This window comes from Lucilia sericata, unplaced genomic scaffold, assembly GCF_015586225.1.
Source record: "Lucilia sericata isolate MDLA Ls3-8-SP2 unplaced genomic scaffold, ASM1558622v1 Contig000480F_arrow, whole genome shotgun sequence".
Taxonomy (NCBI): Eukaryota; Metazoa; Arthropoda; class Insecta; order Diptera; family Calliphoridae; genus Lucilia; species Lucilia sericata.
The window spans coordinates 180,235-206,993 of record NW_023994495.1 but is presented as its reverse complement, the minus strand read 5'-3'; the positions used below and the strand labels follow the sequence as shown (position 1 = coordinate 206,993).

Sequence of the window (26,759 nt, the reverse complement as noted above, 5' to 3'; positions counted from 1 at the left end):
GTAGACTAGCATATGTTAAAATAGGCAACTTAAATCAATATTACAGATAATTTCATTAATACATAAGAGGCTGACTACAAAAATGAATTGCTTATGTGTACATATGTGTGTGTAAATAACTTCATATATGATAATATCTATTAGCGCTGTATAATTTTAAAAATTCATTGCAAAAAAGTAATAAATACATTAAATCACATGTCAGAATGCAAAAATTCAAAAGTATTTCTAACATATTCAGGGCAATTAGCTATTACTACCTTATAAAAGAACAATAACAAACGGATTTGAACAAAATTCATAAAAGAGCAACCGAAGAAATCTCTAACATAGTCAGACACATGATCATGCATTTTTAATTGATAGACATAACGTATTATTCTGTTAAAAAGTAGTAAACACTTATTAAACTCCTGAGTATTACATCCAGAATAAACTTCAATATAATGCAATAGGTTAGACATTAGCAAAGAATGTGCAATAGTTTTTCGAATAGAAAGTGGTAAATACAAATTTAAGGAATATAATTTCCTTAGAATAAAATTAATTTTAGAGTTCAGAAAATTAATATGTTGGGAAAAAGTTAGATGTTTATCCAGCTGAATTCCAAGACATTTGATACATTCAACGAACTCAATAGGTTCATCATCAACTGTAATAGATAAATGCACTTCGGAACCATGCGGTTTAAAAAGCATAGCTTTAGTCTTTGCAGGGTTTATCTTCAGATTATTTTCTCTCATCCATCCAGAAACATTAGATAATATAAGATTTATATCATATTGAAACACATCAAGAAGCTGAAGATGACCAGAAAATAAAAGTTGTATATCATCTGCAATTTTACGGCACAAAATTTGATGGTGGCTATAGAAGATTCGGCATGGCCGAATATAACACTCTTATTTGCTTAATTTTTAAAGATTTTTCCTAACATTTAAAATTTTTAATTTTTTCTTTAATTTATCCAAAAATTTGCGTTTCATTCAAAATTGCTTCCCGTTACTGACTGTTACAAGTAATAACAAGTAAGAGTGTTATATTCGGCTATGCCGAATCTTATATACCCACCATCAAACCTCGTTTGACTAGAATGAAACTTACTTATGTCGAATTTCATCTATATACTCGTATTTTTTAGGCCAGTTATAAGCGTTAAAGTAATTTTCTGAAGGGGACCCTATATAGGGGGTAGGGTCAATTATGGGTCGATCCTAATATAATTTGGTTGACAGAATTTGGTTCGTATTAAATTTATTTGTGTCGAATTTCATCGCTACATTCGTATTTTTAAGCCATTAATGAGTGTTGCAGTCATTTTCTAAAGGGGACCTTATATGGGGGGTAGGGTCAATCATGGACCGATCGTCATAAAATTTTTTAGATAGATTTTGACTCGTATGAAACTTACTTATGTCGAATTTCATCTATATACTAGTATTTTTAAGCCAGTAATGAGCGTTAAAGTCATTTTCTGAAGGGGACCTTATATGGGGGGTAGGGTCAATTATGGACTGATCCTCATAAAATTTTGCATAATGATTTTGGATCATAAGAAACTTACTTATGTCGAATTTTATCGCTATATTCGTATTTTTAAACAAGTTATGGCTGTTAAAGCTGCTTTTCGAGGGGCCACTTGTATGGGGGCTATCAGAAAATGTGGACCGATATTGCCCATTTTCAATACCAAACAAACCCTATCTGTAAGAAATATTTATGTGAAATTTCAACCCTCTAGCTCTTTCCATTGAGACTCTATCGTGCTTTCAACAGACAGACAGACAGACAGACAGACGGACGGACAGACGGACAGACATGGCTAGATCGACTTAGAATTTAATGAGGACCCAGAATATATATACTTTTGTGGGTCTATGACCAATATTTCGATGTGTTACAAACGGAATGACAAAATCAATATACCCCCCATCTTTTTTGATGGTGGGTATAAAAAACAGCAAATATACAGTTAATCTCAAAAATAAGTATACAGAAATACTGACAATTGGTTTTATTTTAAAAAGGATATTATTTTTTCAAAAATCAAAAAAGTAACACATTTATTAATTAAAAACAATTATGATAATTATTATTCACTACTTTTTTCCGGGTTATTTTGGTTACTTGAGTTCTCATTTAAGGTGTAGTTAAATAGGTGCAAAATTTACGTCACAAAAGTATGTATACAGATAATTTCAATATGTATTTGTCTCAATGATATTTACAAAATTCATGAAAATTTTACCTGTTTGAATGTAATTATTTTATAATAAAATATTCTGTACACTATAACATGGAAAAAATTCACTTTTTGTTCCGAAAAATTTTAATTTTTGATAATTGATCTGAATAATATTTATAAGAGCATTTTTTCCTATTTAAGAACATCTGGCTATTTAAACCCCCGGAGTTTTGGATCGGGTATTCAATAATATCCCTCGTTTGTTCATTATGATGCATTAGAAGACGATATTTTAACTTTTAAATTAATTGTTTCTTTACAATAATTGCAATCCGTTCATATTCGATATTTAACGGTGATTTCCTAAATGTATATCTTAAAATGCGATATTAATAATATTTGTACTAGTATCCATTAATTAAAACAAGTTTTTTGGTTCCAATCATCCGTTACACACTCCTAAATACTATCAATAATCGTCAAATGTTGACCATGATACACTACATATCGGTTCTGAAATTGATTATTGTCCTAAATAGTAAGATTTTTATATTAAATCAGGCTCAAGTGGTGGTATGAATACGAATTGAACAATTTTGAAAACGGGTACATCTTAATTTGTTGCTATAACAAATAAAATGTCCGATCCATAAAACATGGTTATTGTATTGAGTATATCAAGATATGATTGGTAGCATTATTGTATGCTTTGGAAATCGGAGTATTTGGAAAACCTGTTTAAATTAAAGGAAATATATAGAATTATCCAAATTTTAAAGTTTATGTTATAAGTCTTAAGAAATCGGAGTTAAATTTCGGTTTTTTAAGAACGTACTGTGTTCAAAATGGTTAAATCCATGCATATAACATTAATTTCGAAATAACAACTCTTTTCAAAAGTTAAAAATTCTATTTCCAATGCATCACTTGGAGGGTTCAATGACGACAAAATCCAAAATCCGGGGTCTAAAGTAGAAAAAATCGTAGAAATGAGAAAAAAAATCGGCCCAAATTTCAAGATTTCGGAACTAAAAGTAGATTTTTTCCAAGTTATTGTGTAAAAAATATTTTATTAAAAAGTAATTAAATTAATACAAGTAAAATTTTCATAAATTTTGATAATATCATTAAACCAAATATATACTGAAATTATCTGTATACTTACTTTTGTGACGTAAATTTTGCACCTTTTTAACTTCAGCTTAAATGAGAACTCAAAGAACCAAAATATGAAGAAAAAAAGTAGTGAATAATAATTATCATATTTGTTTTTAATAAATAAATGTGTTACTTTTTTGTTTTTTGAAAAAATATCTTTTTTTAACTAAAACCAATCGTCAGTATTTTTGTATACTTATTTTTGTGATTAACTGTATATGCTAAACATTTCCATTGGTTTAGTGTTTGCTATAAACAATCAAACAACCTGTACGTTGTTGTTATTTTCATGCATTAAGGATCCAGAACATATAGGTTCGGAAAACTATATTGTGGAAAATAACCTTTTTAAGGCATATATTTTACTATGTAATATTGTTATTTTGGCCAAAGTGGCTTTATATTACTGAATAAATAGAATAAATAAATAAAATAAATAAATAAATAAATAAATAAAATAAATAAAATACAAACGGAATGACAAACTTATGTATACCCTAGTAGAATTTAAGAAAGTTAAAACTTCAATTCCACGAGAGAAAATAATTCCAGAAATAATCAGACAAGTTTCAAAGAACATAAATATTTACTGTGCATCTGTTTTATAACTGAAGTCATAATCCTAAACTAATGCCCAGCAAAAAAAGTAGTAAATGCATCGGTTCAACTGATAATGAACTGTTTCATATTTAGTTCAAACAAGCATGATTTTAACATTAGCGTGTCATTGGCGGACATGGGTTCATATTGGGAAAAATAGTTCGGCATTAAAATGAGTGCTTATAACCAATGAACATTCGATGATTCCCAAGCGAATTTTCATTGGTGCACTATATTTATTTTAAAATGCATTGTTAAAGGTATTACGAATTAATTATTGATATTTAAATTAATTTTTTTAGAAAAATTAAATATGATGACAAATTAAAAATTAATAACTGATTTTGAATTGCATTAAAATTCATTCAGAGTAAAAATACCCATTATATTTTAAAATCCGTTAAGCAGTCTGTTTTTTCTTCTCTTATTAAGTAAGATGTTAAAATGGACTTCATATTTCAAATGTAATAAATCTTAAATACAAAAATCGAATGAAATTATAGTGAAATATTTCAGTTTCTATATATAGTAGAGTTACATGAGTGAATTGGGTGCAATTTTTCATGCCTATGACAAATTTATTAGAAATTTAAAATTTAAAACACATTAAATAGAATACGTACATAGAATAAATATAATACGTACGTATAATGACCCTTTTACTTGAACAACTTCAAAATTTTTTGTGCTGGGTTATTAAGTAAGATTTTAAAATGGACTTGATATTATTAATTTTAACAAATATTATATACAAAAACCTAATAAAATTAATGTTATTATTAATATTTATTTCTATAAAATTCACGTTTCCTTTAAATCCTAAGAGAATACCAAATTGCAGTGAAATATTACAATTCGTATATAAGAGTTAAATAAGTGAATTGAATGCAATTTCACTTAAGACAATTTTATTAAAAACGCATTAAATTGAATACGTACTAAAGAAATCATGAAAATATCCCGTCTTCTTGAACAGCTTCAATTGTACAAAGATTTGGTATTGTATAACATACCCAGTTATACTTTAATTAGTTTTAGATGAAAAAATTCACCGACATTAAGGGCCAATCTTTAGGTGAAAGATTAGCGATTAAATTAAAATTAATCCTCGAAAGGCGTTTTTGAGTACTCAATTAGTTTATTTTGTTTGCAAGTTTAAGCGCCCAATGGAGGTGGTTTAAACTTAAGCACGAAATACAAAAGCGTAAACAGCTGATGCAAAAAAATTAATACAATTTTTATAAATATAAACATTAAAATGTTCTATTTATTGATTAGTATAAATTATGGACACTTCAAAATACATTTTTTGTTTTAAATTTAAGTTTTCATTAATTTTCTTATTAAATTTACAATTGTCTTCTTCTTTTTTATAAAACATGCAATGTTTAGATAACAAACAGTGACGCTTTCTGTTGTTTTGTATGGTAACACTGCGAAATTTAATCTTGTACTCAAAACATCAAAGGGGATTAACATAATATTAAATTTATTTTTAGATTAACTAATCTGATTATTAATTGGCATTTGATTGCCAACTCAAAAACCCGCTCTAAAAAATCAAAAAGTCAGAAAATCAATTAAACCATATACTTATAAGTTTAAAATAATAAGATAGGGTTTATATTGATTGTATTATTTCGTTCATTAGTCAAAGACCGACGAAAGTATATAGACCCACCCAGTAAACAATTGTTTAAACATGTCTGATGTCAGAATTTTTTTAAAATCTTCCACAGACATTTAACAGAATAATCGGCAAATTTTATGTTAGAATTTTTTGAAGCATTAAACGATTATCATCACACTTGTCTGCACATTGTCGAAAGAAAATTTCATTGTTACGACAATTATGTGACTACTCTGCACCTTGGCGGAGGACAATTCAATATTTTATTCTTATATTCTTCTTTAGACATAAAAGAGAATAGTCTGCACATTTTCTTAACTAAAAGAAAAATGACATAAGAATTATATCCGAAAATTTTCACAATATCTTAAGAAAGTTGTTTTTGTACCTTTATCAGAATATTAATCAAATCATCTAAATTTATTCAATTTTGTGCCCGTTTTCAGTACTGTTATAAGAAAACATTTTCATAATCTTTATCATCGTGAGAAGGGTATATATCAATATTTTGACTTATTTCGGTATTGGTATTTTAGCGTTATCGGTATTTTGGCTTATTTCGGTGTTGGTATTTTAGCGTTATCGGTATTTTGGCTTATTTCGGTAATGATATTTTAAGGTTATCGGTAGTGTACGAAAAAGATATTTTAGGTATAATTTCGGTATTTAAATGCATTTACAAACATATTTTTAATTAAATAATTAAAAATATGTTTGTAAATGCATCATCATCAGCAAACTTTCAAATAGAAGAAAATAATATTGGTATTATTGTTTACGTACTTTTTTTAAAATTTAAATTACAAACAGTGTATTTCGATTTTTATTTCTTTAATTTATTTATTAATAAAACATAAATGAATAGTAATTAGTGAGAGTTCTAGATTCTGTGCCGAATCTCATATACCCACCTATAAACTGTATGCCGTAAAAGGAATGCCCCCTATAAACATCAGGATGGTATTTGGAATATGGCTTAAGTCAATTATGGACCGAGCTATTTTGAACTAACAAAATATTAATTTTTGAAAAATTTTTTTGTTAAATTTTAAAACCGTGAGCGTAAGAGTAATTTTCTGAAGGGGGCCTTATATGCGTCAATTATGAACCGATACTCATAAAAATTTATACATAGATTTTGTTTTGTATAAATTTTGTCGATTATCTTTGCTTACTCGTAATTTTCTGAATCCTCATCAATTTTCTGAAGGGGGCTTATATGGGGGTAGGGTGAGTAACCGACACATTCAGTATGAAGAATGTGCAAAACACGAATTTCATAACTCGTGTATCTTAATAAAAAGTTTACAATATGCTAAAATAAGTTAAATTTAAAACAAAAAAGTCGAATTAGTATCGAAAATGGTTGACAAATCAAAATGTCATAGGGGACTTAACATTGGAAATTAATATCTAAGTATACAGAAACAATTTTTATATGGTATAAAATCCTACAAACAAAATTTTTTCAATCTTTTTTTGATAATAAAGGCTTATTAGACTACTAAAAAATATAATCAAACGAAAACTATTTTAAATGTTTTGGTTTTTAAATTTATTTTTAATTTTTATATAATAAAATATATCGTTCCTATAATGGTATTAATCCCAAATTCTAAACCCTCTATTGCGTTATAATTTGTCATGAATTTTCAATGCTAATTGGACTTTTTGTATTAAATTTGACTTATTTTAGCATATTTTAAACATTTTTTCGAAATACCTTGATGTTTAATTCCATTTTTACCCATTCTAAAGTGTTCAAATTGTTAAGTAGTGCTAAATTGGCCAAAAATTACCCTGAAAATTGGTAAGTTTTCGATACTTATTGATGGTCCCAATATTTTGAAAGTGAGACCCTCGATTCAGCCGTCAGGTTCCATATACTCAATAAAATGCTGATAAAACCAACTTTAATGTGAAAAATTAAAGCAAAAAGTCTATTTAATTTTCAGAAATACATTTTTTTACCCTACACCACTTTAGTGGGGAGGGTATATTGGATTTGTGCTGATGTTTGTAACATACAAAAATATTCGTCCTATACCCACCTTAAAGTATACCAATCGGCTTAGAATCGTTTTCTGAGTCGATTAAGCTATGTCCGTCCGTCTGGCCGGCTGGCTGTCGATGTGTGCAAGGTACAGGTCGCAATTTTCAAGATAATTGGATGAAATTTGGCACGCAAGTTTTATTTGACCCAAGGGCGAAGCCTATTGAAAATGGTTAAAATCGGTTCATTATTTCACCTAGCCCCCATAGAACAGGACCCCCCGAAAAGGGCTTCTGAGCTCATAATTATGTTAAATATACAGATATATCGATAAAATATGGCACAACTAAGTTTTATAGAAGTCTTGATGACCCTGCCAAATTTCATAAAGATCGGGCCCCATTTGACCCTAGCTCAAATACAAAGTCCCCTTCAGAAAATTACTTGAATGTCCCAAATTAACTTATAAACACAAATATCGCGATGAAATTCAGCACAATAAAATATTATGTAAATATAAATATATTCACAAAATTTTATCAGGCTTGGTCCATATTTGCCCCTAGCCCCCATATAAAGCCTCTTTCAGAAAATTAGTTTTTCATACATAAATTGCTTAAATGTATCGGAACAAGGGAATATTGAAGATAAATGCTTTATTATGAAAAATAAATCACATTTAATATTCATAACTGGTGTAGGGTATCATATGGTCGGCCACGCCCGACTATACTCTCTTACTTGTTATTTAAAATTTTTCAAAAGAAATGAAGAACAAATATTTTTTTAAAATATTTTCTTACATACCCAAAGTATTATATAACTAGTTTCTATTATTTTTTCCAACGCTTATTTCAGTTAAATTTTAGTAAAAATTTCCCGAGTCCAAAAAAACTATAATAACTGAATAACAGATCATCAAATTCCACCATATAGTTTGGCAGAAAACAGATTTTACACTGAAAAATTTTCTTGTTTCTATTTTTTTGCCGGCACTGTAGTTACTACTGATATATCGGTTACTAGTTACTAATGACTGTGCCGTCATACAGCAAAATATTACGTTAGATTTTCTGTTCCAAACACTTGTATTATATTAATTGCTGTTGTTGGAATAAATAAATTGAAATGGAATGCATTTTACTTTCTAATTTAATTTAATATATTTCCAAAATAAACCTAGCCTATTGGCTATAATAGATTACAAATTTCTACTTAAAAAAATGTATACATAAAAAATATTATCATATAACAAAGAATTAAAAAAAAATTATTAATAATAAAATCAATTGTTAAATAATTTTGAAACAAACAATATATATATTAAAAGTTGCACCAGAAAAACAATCTTCACTAAAGTCAGGATACTTAATTCCTGCCATAAAAATAATCTACCAATTTAAAAGATAGAAGCATGATCCCCAATCTCTAAAAAGTTGAAAGCACAAGAACGTGAGAGCCTGTTAGCTAAACGCACCATTAGCTATACAAGATAATAGGAATGACTACCCAACATAGAAAACAAAGTCACAAAAAAGCAAATATCTAAAACCAAGTTCCACATTCAAACATTGTAATCCGAATTAAGTACATCAACAATTGTAAAATACGACAAGAAATCAAGATAAAAAATATTTTCAAGAAGAAAACTTACTCCGTTCACCAATTCAATGACAACACAATATCCGCATATTAAACTCCAAAGTCAAATTTTTTTGACGCCACCACACAATGTCTAAGACTAACAATTCAATCAGTCACTAATATGTCTAATAAACTGACAACTCACCAACTCTTCTAAGAATATAGGACCATAACACAACCAAATAACATCTAAAACCCACGATGCAAGAGAAGAAAATGAGTGACATAAAAAAAAATATTGAAAACAAAGAATGATTGAAAAATGAAAAACCAACGATTACATTAAACTAAGTATCCCTTAAGAATCAACAGCTAATAATCAGAATGATAATAAGAACAGAAATTGAAATAAACATCTAATTGCAAATAGAATCCAAACCATAGCATAATTCGCACATATATTCGCATATATTTTGTTGTGGATAATTTTTTATTTTCTTTTTAATTTGGTGAAAATCGCACAAATATAAATCAAGGAAATTTCGACAACTAATTGGAAACGGTCATTTTTATTAAAAATTTTTTAAGTCAAGTCTAATTTTGATAAAAAAATATTTAATTGTATTTTGGTATATACAGTAGTTTTCCGATTTAACGAACCCATATGTTGTCAGGCCTGTTCGTAAAATTGAAAAGTTCGTTATATGCAGTACTAACTAAAACGTGGGTTTTTGGTAGGAAAATAATTAAAAATAGGTACATAAAATATTTTTTAAATGTATTTTATAAAAATTAATTATTTTTTTTATAAAAATAGCACAAAACACAAAATTCCGAATCTTATATACCCACCTTCAGTCATGAGCGTTAAAGTTATTTCTCGAAGTTCATCGCTATACTCGTATTTTTAAGCGAGTAATGAGCGTTGAAGTAATTTTCTTAAGGGGGCCTGATATGGAGGGTAAGGTCAATTATGGACCCATAAAATTTGTTAGAGATTTCGGTTAGTATAGAACATGTTTGTATCGAATTTTATCGGCGTACTCATATTGTTAAGCGAGTAATGAGCGTTAAAGTCATTATCTGAAGGACGGACGGACATAGCTACATCGAACTAAAATTTAATAAGAACCCAGAATGTGTTCCAGTTTTGGGTATTGTTAAGCACCGCTTAAAACAACGGTATAGTTTTTTGCTACAACTTAGGTTATTTGTTATTTTTGATATATGTCATTTTATCTTCATTTAAATAATAATATTTTTATTAGTTCGTTAAACAGAGTACAAAAAACAAGTTTTGTTCGTTATTTAAGGTAGTCAATAGGAAAAATTAGCTTGTTCGTTAAATGCGATGTTCGTAGAATTGAATGGTCGTTAAATCGGAAAACTACTGTACATACATATTATTTAAAATTTAATGTATATTAAGACTAATAATGGGAATAGGCCATAGAAATAGTGTAGCTCAGGGTAGATCAATTTTTGAACTTCATAAAGCTTGTAAATCTTAAAAGGATATAGGAGAACAGCTCAATTGTTCCAAAAAATATTTTTAATGAAACTGATACTAATGTTCCATGTCGCGGTGTTTGGTGAGAGAATCATTCAAGAAGCCTTTTCAAATTAAAATTCAAAGAATTTGTAATATCTCTTGCAAATGAAACATCGTGTTCAATTTACCTGATCTTATCTCAATGAGACATTTAATCAGTGGAATATATATTACTTTGGAGCTTTGAAATAAAGATTAATCGCATTAAACCCTCCCAGCAAAAAAATTTTGAAGCTGTTCAAGAAGAACAGGTATTTTCATGATTTCTTTAGTACGTATTCAATTTAATGCGTTTTAAATATATTCCTATATTCTAATAAATTTTGTCGAAAGTGAACGCATGAAAAATTGCATCCAATTCACTCATGTAACTCTAATATATTAATGGGTATTTTTACTCTGAATCAACTCAAAATCAGTTATTATACCCTTCACCTTCGTGAGAAGGGTATAAATAAGTTTGTCATTCCGTTTGTAATTTCTATAATATAATTTTCCGACCCTATAAAGTATATACATATATTCTGGATCTTTATAGATAGCGGAGTCGATTTAGCCATGTCCGTCTGTCTGTGTGTATGTTGAAATCAGTTTTCAGAGGACCCCAGATATCTGCGAGATCCGAATTTTCAATAATTCTATCGGAAATACGGTCGAATAGAACGCTATTTAAAATCAGCCCAATCGGCCCATAAATAACGAAGATATGAGTAAAAATCCGAGACCACCTCTGAAAATTTCATCAAAAATTTACTTTTTTCGTGCATGCTTATACAAAACAATAAACAAACAAAAACAAAACACAGTATCAAACGGTAAATATTTTTTGTTATTTGTTATTGTAATTCTTGTTTATAAACACAAAGCAAAGAAAGAACATCACGTTACGTTGTAATTGGCTAGAAACATGAAATTAAATATGTAGAGCCTGGATTAGGCGAAAACACATTAAAGGGCACTTTTTGGTACTTTTTTTCGTTCTACAAAAGGTACTTTTTGAATTTTCTATAATATTGAACCTAGAAACATGAAATTTAGCATGTAGGACCTTGACTAAGTAAGAATCTATAAAAAGGGATTTTTTGGAACTTTTTCGTTATACAAAAGGTACTCTTTGAATTTTCTATAATATTGAACCTAGAAACATGGTATTAAATATGTAGAGCCCGGATTAGGCCAGAGCACATAAAAGGGGACTTTTTGGTACTTTTTCGTTCTACAAAAGGTACTTTTTGAATTTTCTATAATATTGAACCTAGAAACATGAAATTAAGTATGAGAGCCCGGATTAGGCCAGAACACATAAAAGTGGACTTTTTGGTACTTTTTCGTTCTCCAAAGGGTACTTTTTGAATTTTCTATAATTTTGTACCTAGAAACATGAAATTTATCATGTAGGGCCTTGACTAGGTAAGAACCTATTAAAGGGGACTTTTTGGTACTTTTTCGTTCTACAAAAGGTACTTTTTGAATTTTCTATAATATTGAACCTAGAAACATGAAATTAAGTATGTAGAGCCCGGATTAGGCCAGAACACATAAAAGGGGCCTTTTTGGTACTTTTTCGTCCTACAAAAGGTACTTTTTGAATTTTCTATAATATTGAACCTAGAAACATGAAATTTAGCATGTAGGGCCTGGACTAGGTAAGAACCTATAAAAGGGGACTTTTTGGTACTTTTTCGTTCTACAAAAGGTACTTTTTTAATTTTCTATAATATTGAACCTAGAAATATGAAATTAAGCATGTAGAGCCCGAATTAGGTCAGAACAAATAAAAGGGGACTTTGTGGTACTTTTTCGTTCTACAAAAGGTGCTTTTTGAATTTTCTATAATATTGAACCTAGACACATGAAATTTAGCATGTAGGGCCTTGACTAGGTAAGAACCTATAAAAGAGGACTTTTTGGTACTTTTTCGTTTTACAAAAGGTACTTTTTGAAATTTCTATAATATTGAACCTAGAAATATGAAATTTTTTGATTTTTTTTTTTTTTTTTTAATAAAATTCGTACTGACTGTTTTTTAACACATCATGGTGAAGGGTATATAAGATTCGGCACAGCCGAATATAGTACTCTTACTTGTTAATGTTTTATTTTGTTATAATACATAATTTTAATCAATATCACGCTAAAAATTCATTTAAATAATAAAAATTAACCCTTTCACGCACAAAACTAAACCGCTAGACTTTTTATGGATATGACTTTACCACACACTTTATTTTGACGTATATTGATCATTTTTGATGAAAAATGGAAAAAGTGTTTTCGAAAGATATCGCAGGATATTATCCTTTTTAGCATGTAGTGACATCAAATTCTAAAAACTAACTTATTTTTCTTTAGAAGTAACCGTTTACTGTAGCTGTGAACTCAAAATTACGCTCTATATCGAGAAAAATGTAAAAAATCTTGGGACACCGGTGTCCCGTATAAGTAAAATAGTTAATTCATAGTTTCTTCAATAATGCATTTTAAAATAGATATAGTGCACCAATGAAAATTCGCATGAAAATTATCGAATGTTCATATATGTATATAATGTTATAAGCACTCATTTTAATTACGAACTATTTTTCCAAATACGAACCCATTCTCGCCAATGACACGCCTATGTTAAAATAATGCATGTTTCACCAAAATATGTACCAGTTCATTATCAGTTGAACCCATGTATTTACTACTTTTTTTGCTGGGCTTATATACAAGGTGTAATAAACGGTTCTTCTGGGAATTTTTCGTCGTGTTGCCCGTTACAGTAACACTGTAAGTCCAAAATTTTGGTTTTAATTTGATCATAGTAAATAATATTTAAACACATATCAACATTCTTGAGTTAGATCATAATGATATCGTGCCATGCAGCATGGAGGCCATTGGTATATAAAAATAATGATTTTACTATTTTGAATGGTGTTTCTTCGAGGCATGTTTTGGAGTTGTACACTTCCACAACACATTGAAAACTTAAAGTGTATAAAAGCTGATATCTAAAAGAATATATACCAAAAAACTTTCCCCGAAAATAATTGATCCTAGTATTATAAAAATGCACTTAAGTTCCAATATATTGAATTAGCGACAGAAGAATGATCCGAATAATTTATCTTGGAACGTTTAAATACAGATTCTTGTAACAAAAAATACTATTTTTAGATACCCCAAGGGGTCTTATAAGTCCCAATATCAAATTTTTGTTTTATCTCTGGAAATAAGGAGAAAAATTTACAATTATGGCCAAAAATATCCATTTTAATGATACTACTTGAAAAAAGGTACAAATTCCCCAAATTGTGGACCAAATGGGCCAAAAATATATCCTTTCCGTGGATAGTAACCCCTTAAAACAATATTACGCATAAAAACCATTCGATTCCAAAATTTGTGTTGCGTATAATATGATCAAATATGAAATACAGGAAAAATTCGTATACTTTTGAGAGGCAATTTCATGGACTTTTTTTAAAAAAAATCCACATTTAATTTAAGTCAATGCAAATTTTTCAAGTTTTAAAAAGCGTGATATCAAACATAACGACTATCTAGACAATATAACAAATTAATTTATTTGTTTTGCACACAAAATATATTATTAAATTTGGTTTCTTTTTATAGTTTACCCAAATTCGAATAATTATGAGAGACACTGTATATAAGTTTGTCATTCCGTCTGTAATTTCCAAAATATAATTTTCCGACCCCATAAAGTATATATATTCTGAATCCTTATAGATAGCGGAGTCGATTAAGCCATGTCCGTCTGACTGTTGAAATCAGTTTTCTAAAGACCCCAGATATCGTCGGGATACAAATCTTCAATAATTCTATCAGACATGCTTTCGAGAAGTTTCCTATTTAAAATCAGCAAAATCCGTTCATAAACCACGGAGATATAAGCAAAAATCCGAGACAACCTCTGAAAATTTCATAAAAAATAAACAACAACACTGCTTATTCATTGCCTTTGTATTTTGTTTTTGTTTTTTTTGAGTATTTCGTTGCGTATGTTTGGATGGCTGTGTGTTTCATTGCCTTGTGTATATGGTTTTTGTTTTCTTGGTGTACTGAATTTCGCATGTTTGGATGTCTGTTGTTTTCATTGCGTTGTGTATTTTGTTTTTTCTGTATTTCGTTTCGTATGTTTGGATGTCTGTTGGTTTTACTGCCTTGTGTATTTTTTTTTTTTTTTTGTGTGTTTATTTCGTTTAGCGTTGTTGTTCATTATGTTTTGCTATTGCTATAATAATGATATAGTCGGGGAAATGAATTTTTAAATACACTATGGTGAAGGGTATATAAGATTCGGCACAGCCGAATATACCCTTCACCATAGTGTATTTAAAAAATATCAATTTTATAAAATTTAAATTTATTTTATTTCATTAAATTTATTTTCATTTATATCATTATTATAGCAATAGCAAACAAAATAAACAACAACAACGCTAAACGAAATAAACACACAAAAAAATACACAAAATACACAAGGCAGTAAAACCAACAGACATCCAAACATACGAAACATAACATAATTATTTGTTGAATACTATCCTGTAAAATATTTTCTAATTTTGGTAATGAGTTAAATAATTAAAAGTAATTATTTCATACATTACTTGGCAATAAGTGGTCGTTATCTAAAACATTAATCATTTTTTTTTCAATAGGATTTGTAACTAATTATCTAGACATATGTCTAATAAGGAATTAGTTAGTGATTCTAATCCTAATCGATATTAGAAGTTTTTTGTAAAAATATTGTTTTTTTACAGTTTTTTTTAAAGCCATTCCAAATAGCATGATAAAATAACTTGTTAATGAAGCATTGAGTAAGAGAATAGACTAATAAATCCGGGAATGTTGGGAATGTACATTTGGAATCAATTATTATTATTTTTTTTTTTTCGTCGAACAAAAACCGGGTAAGTAAAGATTTTGTTGGGTAAATTTAAACAATGGGAAATTATCCCCAGATTTTTGTTCAAAATTACCCAGTAAAATCTTTACTTACCCGGTAAGTAGGCAATTTTGGAGTAAAGAGTAATATTGGAGTAAAGAGTAAGTACTTTTTTTTTGGTGAATAACTACTTATTTTTGTTTGACGATGAACAAAAAATAACTGGTTACAAATGTGCTTACCCGACTTTTCCGGATTTAAAACCGGCTTTACAGTTATTTTCTGTATTTATTAGTCTATTCTATTACCCGATGCTCCATTAACAAGTTGTTTTGTAGTGCTATTTGGAACAGTTTTTACACAAAGATACAAATCAATATTTCTTCAAAAATCTTCTAATATCCACTAGGTTTAAAACCATTAACTAATTCCTTATTAGATATACGCTCTATACATCTGGCTACAAATCTTATCCAAAAAAAAATGAAATAATTTTATTAATAAAGACCACTCATTACCAAGTAATGTGTGAAAGACCTACATTACCTACAATACTCATTACCAAAATTTGAAATTATTTTACTGGGTAGCTTCTCCACAAAATGTGCAAATTTATTTTTGAACCTTAAAAGATCTTAAAAATTTTACCATCCTTAGATTAGACTTTTGGAAATCTATTAAAGATTTTCATACATAAATTATGTTTCGTTTTTATAATATACATAAGTATATCTCGATCCAATTGACATTGCTGATGTAGCAAATTGTGTTTTACAGTAATGTAGATTTTCTTTTCCCAATTATTTTAAAAGCTCCATGTCATTTTTGCTTTTGTGAAGTTAAGTTTTGACAATCAATTTGTTAGAATTGCAAAAAAATCAATAAATATAAAGGATTTACAATATTTTTAAATTGGGAAATCGGCACTTTACAATTTTTAGGGTAAATATCGGCAAATCTGGCAGGCCTGATTATATCGCATAATGAGTGTTTTTGAGTGTCACACAGCGTAATCGATAACAATAGAGGTCGATTTACCATTCCTTAGTATGGACCAAAGGGTTGAACCCAAGTTTTGATCCTACAGCGAGCGTCAAAAGATGGTGTACAGCTATTTTATTTACATAAAAACTTGTGTTGCAGTATAATTAATGATTAAACATTAAATGGTTCAAATTTGTTTATATTGCCTTGGGTATTAATAAAATATATCTTCAGAAGTAATGATCAGAGTTCTGACCCATTTTTGTAAATTTTATCCAGTTTCGTTGGTTCATTTTTGATATGAAAGTGAGGTTTCTTTAGAGGCAATCTGGTATGTAGTGTGTTTATTAAGGTGATCTTTGAATTGAACTCATATTAACTAAGTTCCCTGGTGTAACTGTTATATTTTTCGATAACTCAAGAGCAATTGTCAGGGATTTGGACTTCGATCCTCACAATTTTTGTCGTTTTCAGCGTTAGTAAACTATTTTAGTCGTCCTGGTTAACGAAAATTCCCAAACGTATGATATCACACACATTTTCCAATATCTTTTATTGTTAAATGATGTTTGTCACATTCCCCGTAAATATTGATTTTTAATTTAAATTAGAAACGATATTTTACGGTACCTGGGTATTCTATTTATACATTATTTAAAATTTTTTATATTTGAACTTATTTTTAGCAAAATCCGTATAAATCTGCAAAAAAAAAAACATAATTTCTCCATTCGATTGCACAGTGTTGCCAAAAGCCAATCTAGCTGGAAAAAATAAAATTTTTGACGTTTCAAAATTTAAACAATTTATTAAGTATATCAGATTTTTTTAATTTGTTTGTTATTGGCTTTGCAATGCAGATTCAAATATGAGCAATTCCATTATAGCAGTTTTTATAAAATGCTGTCTTTTCTTAGCGTCATTTTTGAACTGATCGTAGTAGCAAATAAAAGATTATTACTTTTTTACTGAATAATGCAAGCTTTAATGCAAAAATGTGTTTAATCATAATATATTTAGTGTAAAAAAATTGTGGTCGAAAATATGCTATTTGTGTTATAAATATTTTGGATAGTCAAATAAGATTCCCGTATAATGTTTTATTGTATAATTATCTATAAAATGTCCACTTTAGAAGGAAAAAAGATTTTCTGCTAGTACATGCAAATACGTTTTTTAGATGCGAATATAGATTTTATATCCATAACTCGGGGAGAGCTTTGTAAAATGTGCGGAATGTAGAAAAGGAAAGCAAAAAAATTTATATGAAAAACACATGACGTCCTTTTACATATAGAGGAATACCGAACGACACGTTTTGGGGGTGGAAGAGGTCTCCTGAGTACTTAAAAAGGGCAAATTTGAATAAATTCTTATCAAAGTTATTGAAAATTGTCAGGTATTCTAAATGTATAAATCCGTAAAAATTACGTAATTAAAAGAAAAAAATATATGAGTTTCTATGGGAAGTGCCACGCCCACTTCACTCATAACGACCATTTTTGATACAAAGGATGCTTTTATCAAGATATACTAAATCCTAATATTTCATGCATCTAGCTGCTTCCAAAATGAAGTCATTACTTTTTCCAGCTAGATTGGCTTTTGACAACACTGTGGATTTGCTTGCATAAGTACTGTCTTTCGAAGAAATTTAAGCATTTTCCCATACAAAGAACGAAAAAGCTATGCTTCCATTGTACCTTTTTTATGAAATTAGCATTATTTTTAGAAAACATTTAAATTGTAAGTCTGTCAGTCAATTCTAAGTGATTGAATTGTGATTTATTTTTGTTTCTTAAAATAATTCACTCAGAATAAAAGTTATAAAATGATTTTTTCTTAAATGGTTTAGTATAACCTTTACTACTTTTGTTTTGTTACTTATGTTTTTGGCTGAGCACTTGGTTTTTGTATTCCTTTTTTCTCTTGCTTATGAGAGTAGGAGAGTATATTGTTGTTGATTTCTAAAGAAAGTATGTGTGTCCTAATAGTGTATTTACATTTGCGATATATTGTTTTGCTTTTAAAAATAAAAATCATAAGCAGACTTTTTCAAAAATGTTTACAAAATAAAAATCAATTGTAGCGAGTTATTTTGTTTTTCTTTTCGGTTTCTCTCAACCACTTTAAAAAAAAAATTTAACAAAAAGTTTTCTCTCAGTGATAATCTGCAAAAAGACAATTATAATGGTGATCACAGCAATTAACCTTATAAAAAAAGTGGACCCGTTATTTTCAGTCTCTTCGTCTTTGGATAGTTCTGGACGTAATATTTAATAGCAATTAAATTGCCATGGACCTCGTTAATGCAATTTTTAATATCCGACTTCGACACTGGTCCTCCCGTCTGTGTCACTTATTATCATTTATTAAAATCATCCATAATATTTTTTCTTTCAATAGCAAAAAAATACTTTTGAGGTGCCATTTTGAATTTTAATTTGCAGGAAAGTGCACTTCAAAAACTAATGATCAAAAATTACTGTAAAAATTGTATGAAGTTACTTCATTTTACATTAATTTTTATGTAATATATTCATAAGTAGAAATTTATAACCGATTATGGCCTATATAGTCTAGGTTATTGGAATAAAGAAATTGACACTATATGTCCATCCACCTGTCAGTTGAAAGTACTATAGGGCCAAACAGAAAGTCTAAAATTTTCAATAAATGTTCTATGTAGAAGGAGTTTCTTTAATATTTGAAATAAAAATTTAAACTATGTAGTGTGACTACCGTTGTCTTTAGTACCCATATAATATTATATAAATTGTGTTTCATTCGTTTGTAGTATGTATGTGACTTCAAAACCTCGTGTATAATTTTAATCTGTTAAATAAATTATTTTTTAAACGAATTACATTATTTATGAATTAAATTAATTAAAAGTTTTTTTTTTCATAAATAAAATATGTTCAATAATTTGATAATTCATATAAATTAGAAATAACATTGTAATATTAATGCATAGACTATTACAAGTAAGAAATTCACACCTTTTTTCTGGCAACATGTGTGCATGTTGTGATACCATATGAAATGAAAAAATTTTTTTGGCGTTTTTTGTATCTTTGTATTTTCTACATTATGTGGCAGCACTGACCTGACCACACATTCATCTTTTGTACATTCATCTGTTGTTTATAAGGTTGTCTTTGAAATAAAAGAAGAAATAAAAAAAGAACAAAAACGTGTGCAAAGTTCAGATCCATTACGCGTTATCATTTTTTATGTGTTAATACATTAAAAAAGTTGTGTCTATATAATAATTATTATAAAAAATAATATTTTATAAATTAATTTCAAATAAATTACAATAATAATTTAAGTATTTACTCAATCGTTTTGATACATATTCAATTAAAACCAATAAATTTTTTTCTTAAACTAAAAACCCAAAAAATAACTATCTGTGATAAAGTTGCAACTAAATAAAATTATATTTTAATAACATAACCCGTGTATAGTGAACGTAATACAAAAGTTGAATTATTTAAGTTAAACATATACATATATACACATATATATAAAAATAAATTGCCATAAATGTTAAAAAATACTTAAATGGTATGAATGAAAAATTGCATTTTTGTTTAAAACTACTATCCGCTAAAATTATAAGACAAAACCACGCACATTGTTGTTGTTGCTGTCATTCTTTTTTTTGATCTTTTTAAATCATGACCAACTTGAATATTGAGGTTATGTTAAAATGTTGTCATATGTGTAACATGCAGGGAAATTAAATATGCCTCTCAAGTGTGAAGAGAAACCTATACAAATTGTTGTCAACTTCAGACAAATATTTTTTATAAATAATATTTCGTGAGTAATGTACGCACATGCTTTATTTTTTTGCTTTATATGATAATTGTTGAAAAATATCTTGGTATAAAAAATAAACATGAGTATGTAAAAAGCCGGCAACTATGTGGCGCTGCTAATAATGTAAATTACCGACACACCACCCATACATTATCTTACAAAATTTCAATTTTATTAGTGTTTGTTGGGGATTACGTTTAATCCTAAGGAGAACATACATAATACATACATATTTACATATGTAGGTGGTAACTTGAAAACATTTTCTTTAAAAATGCAGTGATTTAATTTCGCCAATGTATATACATACATATGTACATACGTACATCATATATATTAAAAAAGACACACGAAATTTCAAAATTAAATATACTTAAAATGCAGCATAAAACGTGTTAGAAATGTATGCATAATGTGAATTTTTTCCAATCGTGCCACCTTTGTTAGGCGTTATGAACATTTATAGTATGTACAGAACTTGTTTTTTCATCTTGGCAAAATTTTATTTATTACTAACCTATGCCGAACAAATTCACCCGCGGCTATAGCCGGCTAAAAAATTTGATCAAAGGTTAGTTGGTAGTATACTAGCGTATAAGTCTGGAAGTTGGTTTGATTTCCACCAGAGATCCTGGTCTGCTTCATTGCAACGGACATCGTCACCCTGCTCCGTAAATATAATATAATTTTAAATTGTAATAGATAAATAAATAAATTTTATTATATACATAACTAACAGCTCATCATAAACCGGTCCTGGAATAGTAGATTGGATTGCAAAGTATCAAAGGCCCTATGGCCAAAACTTCATATGGGGGCTACAAAAATACTAATAAGACTGGACAAACGCAATCTAAGGATTCTGATAGGGATTCTATTCCTTGAAATGGCTAGGGAATATGCTCCATGGCGAAATTGGGATATTGCTGGTTTTTGTAAAACAAGAATTTAGTATAAATATAAAAATTTAAAAAAATGGACAACAAACTATTAATCTTAATAAATATACTGATGAAAATCGAACAACAATTGTTATTATTATTAATCTACTTTCTCAAGATTTGTCATTAAATTTATTTTACTAAAGTGTCTGATTTTGGCTTAAAGCGACTGTAAGTTTACTTAAGAACGAGACTCAACTCTTTTGCATTTTGTGAGAAATTTTTAACTGAAGTGCTAAAAACATTAATTTTTAATGTTCAAATTAAGTCTTTACACATTGGTTTAGAAACGTATGCAATACTATAAGTGTTAGAGCGGGTGATATGCATTTGTAATGATGTTGTTGTTACAGTTAATTAAAAAAATGGCGCGAAAGAACTTTTCTGTTCAATTAAATTTATTGAAATAATAATGTAGTTATAATGTAGTTAAAAAATTTCCAACGGTATTCAATTTAACAACAAGGTGTACATAAAATATATAGTGTAATGTTTACATGATTTACACAAGAAAGAAAATTATCAATGTTAAGAAAGTAAAGTGAATGTTAATACTCCAACACTCCTCCTTATTCACTTTAAGTTGTATTCATTACGAAAATAAATAAGTTTGATTGGCGGCAACGGCTTTGTAGCTTAAAGTTATTATACCTTTCTTTACCAAATCTGTTATCATTTTATATTTTGTGTCTATGTGTTTTGTCTTAAAAAAATGTGTCTTGATTTAAAAGGCGTAGGCAGCTTTGATTATCGTTGAAAATGTTTGTACGTATATATTTCAAGAAGTTTTGTTTCTCCTCCTTTTCCGTAACTTAGATCCATTGGTGTTTTAGTTGGTTTTGATTCTTCTAGTCCAAATTCTTTGGCAGTTTTATTAATATAATAGAATGGCAATGCTGAAAATTACCAACTTTATCTTTTGATATTTCAATACCTAAATAATGTCTCTGTATAGCGATACTGCTTGATAGTTTGTTTTCAATAAATGTTATCTGATCCTTAGTTGAACAGACTAATATTAGATGTGCTACATATGTTACATAATTGTTCCTGGAATTGACAACAAAATTCCGAACGTAATATGAGATACCACTGAGGCGAAAACCTCATCGTAATTGATACCATATTTTTGTGAGAAACCTTGCGCAACAAGGCGAGCTTTGAAACGACATATATCAACGCCAACATTTCGATTAATTTTATGAACCCATTTGCTTCCAATAGGCGAAGCTTTCTCAGGAAAATTAACAAGCTCCCATGTTTGATTATTCTTCATCGATTCCATCTCATCCTGCATTGCAGCTAACCACTGCTGCTTTTCATAACTATTGATAAGATTTGTGTTCTTTAGACTCTCTTGTTAACCGATTTCATTTATTAATTTTCTAGGCTCTTTACCATTATTCTCTCTGCTAGAAACTCTTACGGTAGGTGTTTGTGTCTCCAAATGTGCTTCAGAATTCTGCTCGCTAGTATTAATATTTCATCGGCAGCCACAGCATCATTATTGATTGTTACATCATTTATATTAATTGATGTAGAATTCTTCTCCTCAATCAATAATGGATCAAAAGTACGAGTACGAAAATCTAGAGTAACTTGCTTTTTTGAGCCATACCCCAATTCGTGTTAATTTTTTGGTTTTGAAAAAACACTTTTTGGAATATAATTTGCTGTTGACACAGCTTCTCCCCAACAAGTATACGGTAAATTGGCGTCAATAAGAATACATCTAGCCATTTTAATTAAAGTCCTGTTCTTTCATTCTGCCTTTCCACTTTGTTTTGGACTGTAAGGGGCTGTTAATTGATTCTTAATTCCTTGAGACTTCAAAAACTGTATAAAATTCTTTGCTGTGTACTCAACACCTCTACCGGATCTAATTACCTTAGGACATATACCGGCGTATAGAGAGGCAGATTAAAAAAATCACCACTACACAAACACTATTGATATTTTTTTCAATGAAAATGCATTTCAATTTAAAATGTACAAAAAAGTATTAAATATGAATGATCTTTCATTTCATTGTTATGCATTTTAGAAAATTATTTAGGGTGTAGATTGTTTTTGTAAATTATGCTATTATTTTTTCAAATTGCGTTTGCAATTTCTGAAACAAAGCGACATCAACCTACCTTTTAATGCTTCTTCTACTTCAGATTTTCTTGATAATAAACGTAATGTCGATGACCTAATTTACGATGCCACTGATGAATACAGTTTTCATTATGTTGCATTATGGTATTAATATTCTCAAATTGACGTAAAATATACATTTCCCCTTTCAGATCTGCCACTCCAATATTTTTGAATGATATGTCGAAACCAACTTTTGTTAATTGTCTAACCGACAGTATATATCCACTAGACTGGGTGCATACAAAAACTCTTTAACGAGAATTTTATTTTGATTGCCATTCTCATCGCATAACACAAATTCACCAGATCCAATACTTTCTATCTCAGCTGTTTCACCATTTGCCAATTTAATAGAAATTTTTTAGCAGTTATTAATCGTCGTGAAAAATTTATAATCATGTCGAGTCGCACCTGAGTCCACCAGCCAACAACACTTTTAATTTTTAACAAATGTGAAAAGAAAATCTACATTTTTCCTTAACAGAATTGATATTTTTAAATTATTATATTAGAAGATTGTAGGTTTCCAATTTTTATACTTGCCGCTATTTTTCTTCTGATCACCAGGATTTTTACATGGATTATATATGATAAAACAAATATTAATCTTATTGCAATTTTTAAATTTACATAGGGATCTGAATGTAACTGGACCTAAATTGTCATTCATTATTTATCTTCTGATTTGAAAGGACATGTTTGAAAATATCGTCTTTTTATGCAAAATATTTGAACATTACATTTTAATAATTTTTAAAAATTTATTTTTTCACATGTCGAATAAAAATCTGTCTGCAAGTGCTGTCCTTCAACTACTTCCAGTGCTAGTATTTTTTCATATAAACTCTAACCCCGTTTGTATTAGTGTCTGCTGTTTTAGTATTATTACTAGTGGGAATTCGACAAGTATCGCTTCATTTCCTGCAGGATATACTTATATGTACATGTTGCTATTATTCCTATATGTTTAATATTTTACAGAAATGTTTAATCAATGATTTAAATGTCCAAAAACACTACTCCTTCTATACTCTTTCCCACAACCTATTTTTCTAGATCCAAAAAAGATAAATTCTCAAAAAACTTTGCGTTTGCCTTTACGTCAAATATTTGATCAATGGACATTCAACCTCTATTATAAAACTTTATAATTTTATTAACAGTTTCATTGAATTTTGTAAACACATCTATTTTCTTTCAAATTATGAATAAATATATGAAAATTAGTACAAAAATTCTGTTGTAAAAAATCGTTAAATTTAGCGTTAAATCGTCAAATCGTCAAATCGTCAACAGAGCATTTTTAACACTGAAAATCGTCAAAATTACGATAAATAGTCAAATCTGGCAATAGTATTAGCAACCACTTTTAAAACAGCGTTATTGTCATCATGTAAAGCGACACGGCCTCACATCAATTTTGTTTGACACAAACGGTAAGTTTTTTGATTGTGTTGATTGTGTGAAAAAAACTCACATGATATATGCGGTGTGGGTTTTTTTACTAACAAAACTAAAAATTTGCCGTTTGAGTCAAACAATTTTATGTGCCGCCAAAGCGCTTAAAAGTCGTTCATATTCTGCAATCACCCTTTGTTGAAACAAATCAAACGTTATTTCATCCTCTTTACGAGACTCCAGTGAAGTTGTCAGAGTATCATAACTTTATGGTAAACTACTTAACAGCACAGCAGCACTCCACTTGTCAGACAAGGCGTGTTCATATGTGCAACTGTGTCACCACCTTCAAGTTTAAAACTACATATCGATCTCTTCAGATAAACTTTGATACTTAAGGTGTTCTTTTCGTGATATTCCATTAAAGTATTCCATGTGTCTGCTGCAGTCTTCATGTTACGAATATGGCATAATTGATCATCCATCACAAGCAAACCGATAGTACCTCTAGCTTCATCGTTCTTATTATCCCATTCATTTATAATGGACTGATTGGTTATTACTCCAGCCACATAGATTGGTGAGGGACGTTTACCTTCAATGACATGCTTCCATAAATTATGTTTGCGTAACAGAAGCTCCATTTTAAATTTCCAGTTGGCATAGTTTTCATTATTAAGTTTTGCAAATTTAAACACTAAGTCTGCCTTATTTTCCTTATTCCAAATGTAGCAATAAAATTTGTTCAATACCCTTATAATTTTATTACTTTTTAATTGTTCTTTAATTTATTTTAAATCCAATATTTAGCAAAGGCCCATAACCTCTTAAAGTTAATTAAAAAATGGCACGAAAAATCTTTTCTGTTCAATTCAATTTATTGGAATGACTATTTATTACAATATTTATAATGTAGTTACAAAATTTACAACGGTATTCAATTTAACATTTACACAAGAAAGAAAATTATTAATGTTTACAAAGTAAAGTGAATGTTAATACTCCAACAGTTGTTAACATGTATCCAATCGGCTATGAATACGGTAATATTGAGGTCTACAAACAATTAAGAGTTTTCAAAATAACCTGATAAAATTTGGCATGTATGTATGTACTATGAATTTGGGATAATTTGTAATTGGGGAAAATTTTCCGCATCGCATCGATTTCTAAAAACACTTTTTTATATTTTTTGCTGTTCCAAATAATTCGATTTTTCCTAAAATTGTATGAAAAAAAATTAATTATGAATTTATAATTGTTTTAAATAGTAAAATCGGTATGTTTGTATTCGAAATTCGGAACAGTAACGCAATTTGCGTTACTCAATGTAGATCTTGGGTAAAAAATAACACGTATTTTTTTAATAATTACCGATTTTAAATTAATAAATATGTATAAAGTTTAGTTTAGATTAAATGACGTAAACTTTATAGCATTTGCAGCGGAAACTTTTATATCGCTCAGGAAAAGTTATATACTTTTTTGTACACTATGTTTGTTATGGCCATATTATTATACCCTTCACCTTTTTGAGAAGGGTATATATTAGGGTGTATGTTGCTGACGTTCCCGCCGAAAATTACCAGATACCATTTCTCAAATATTTTGAGAAATTTAAATAACGAGTATAAAGTTCGATAGACAACAAAATTCTGTATAATATAGTGAATTTTCAATACTTCAAGTTGAGATTTGTAGTTGAGACGATGTCAAAGTCATGAAAGCGTTTTTAGAGTTTTTTTTCATTATAACAGGTTTATATGATATTTTTTGTGGCTAAACTAATAGATGTTTTATATTGAATTTTTTATTTTTAGATTTTTTATTTTAATATATATCTTATAAAGAAATGTTA

General features: G+C 28.7%; 1 protein-coding gene and 1 long non-coding RNA gene across 10 annotated transcripts in view; both read left to right on the top strand.

Moving 5' to 3' along the window:
- Positions 1-26,759, top strand: part of LOC119605383 (eukaryotic translation initiation factor 4 gamma 3) — an 89,660-nt gene that overhangs the window by 44,462 nt on the left and 18,439 nt on the right. The window lies entirely within an intron of this gene.
- Positions 20,203-21,443, top strand: LOC119605384. The gene is made up of 2 exons (XR_005231581.1): positions 20,203-21,091; positions 21,160-21,443. It is a non-coding gene; the product is annotated as an uncharacterized LOC119605384 (long non-coding RNA).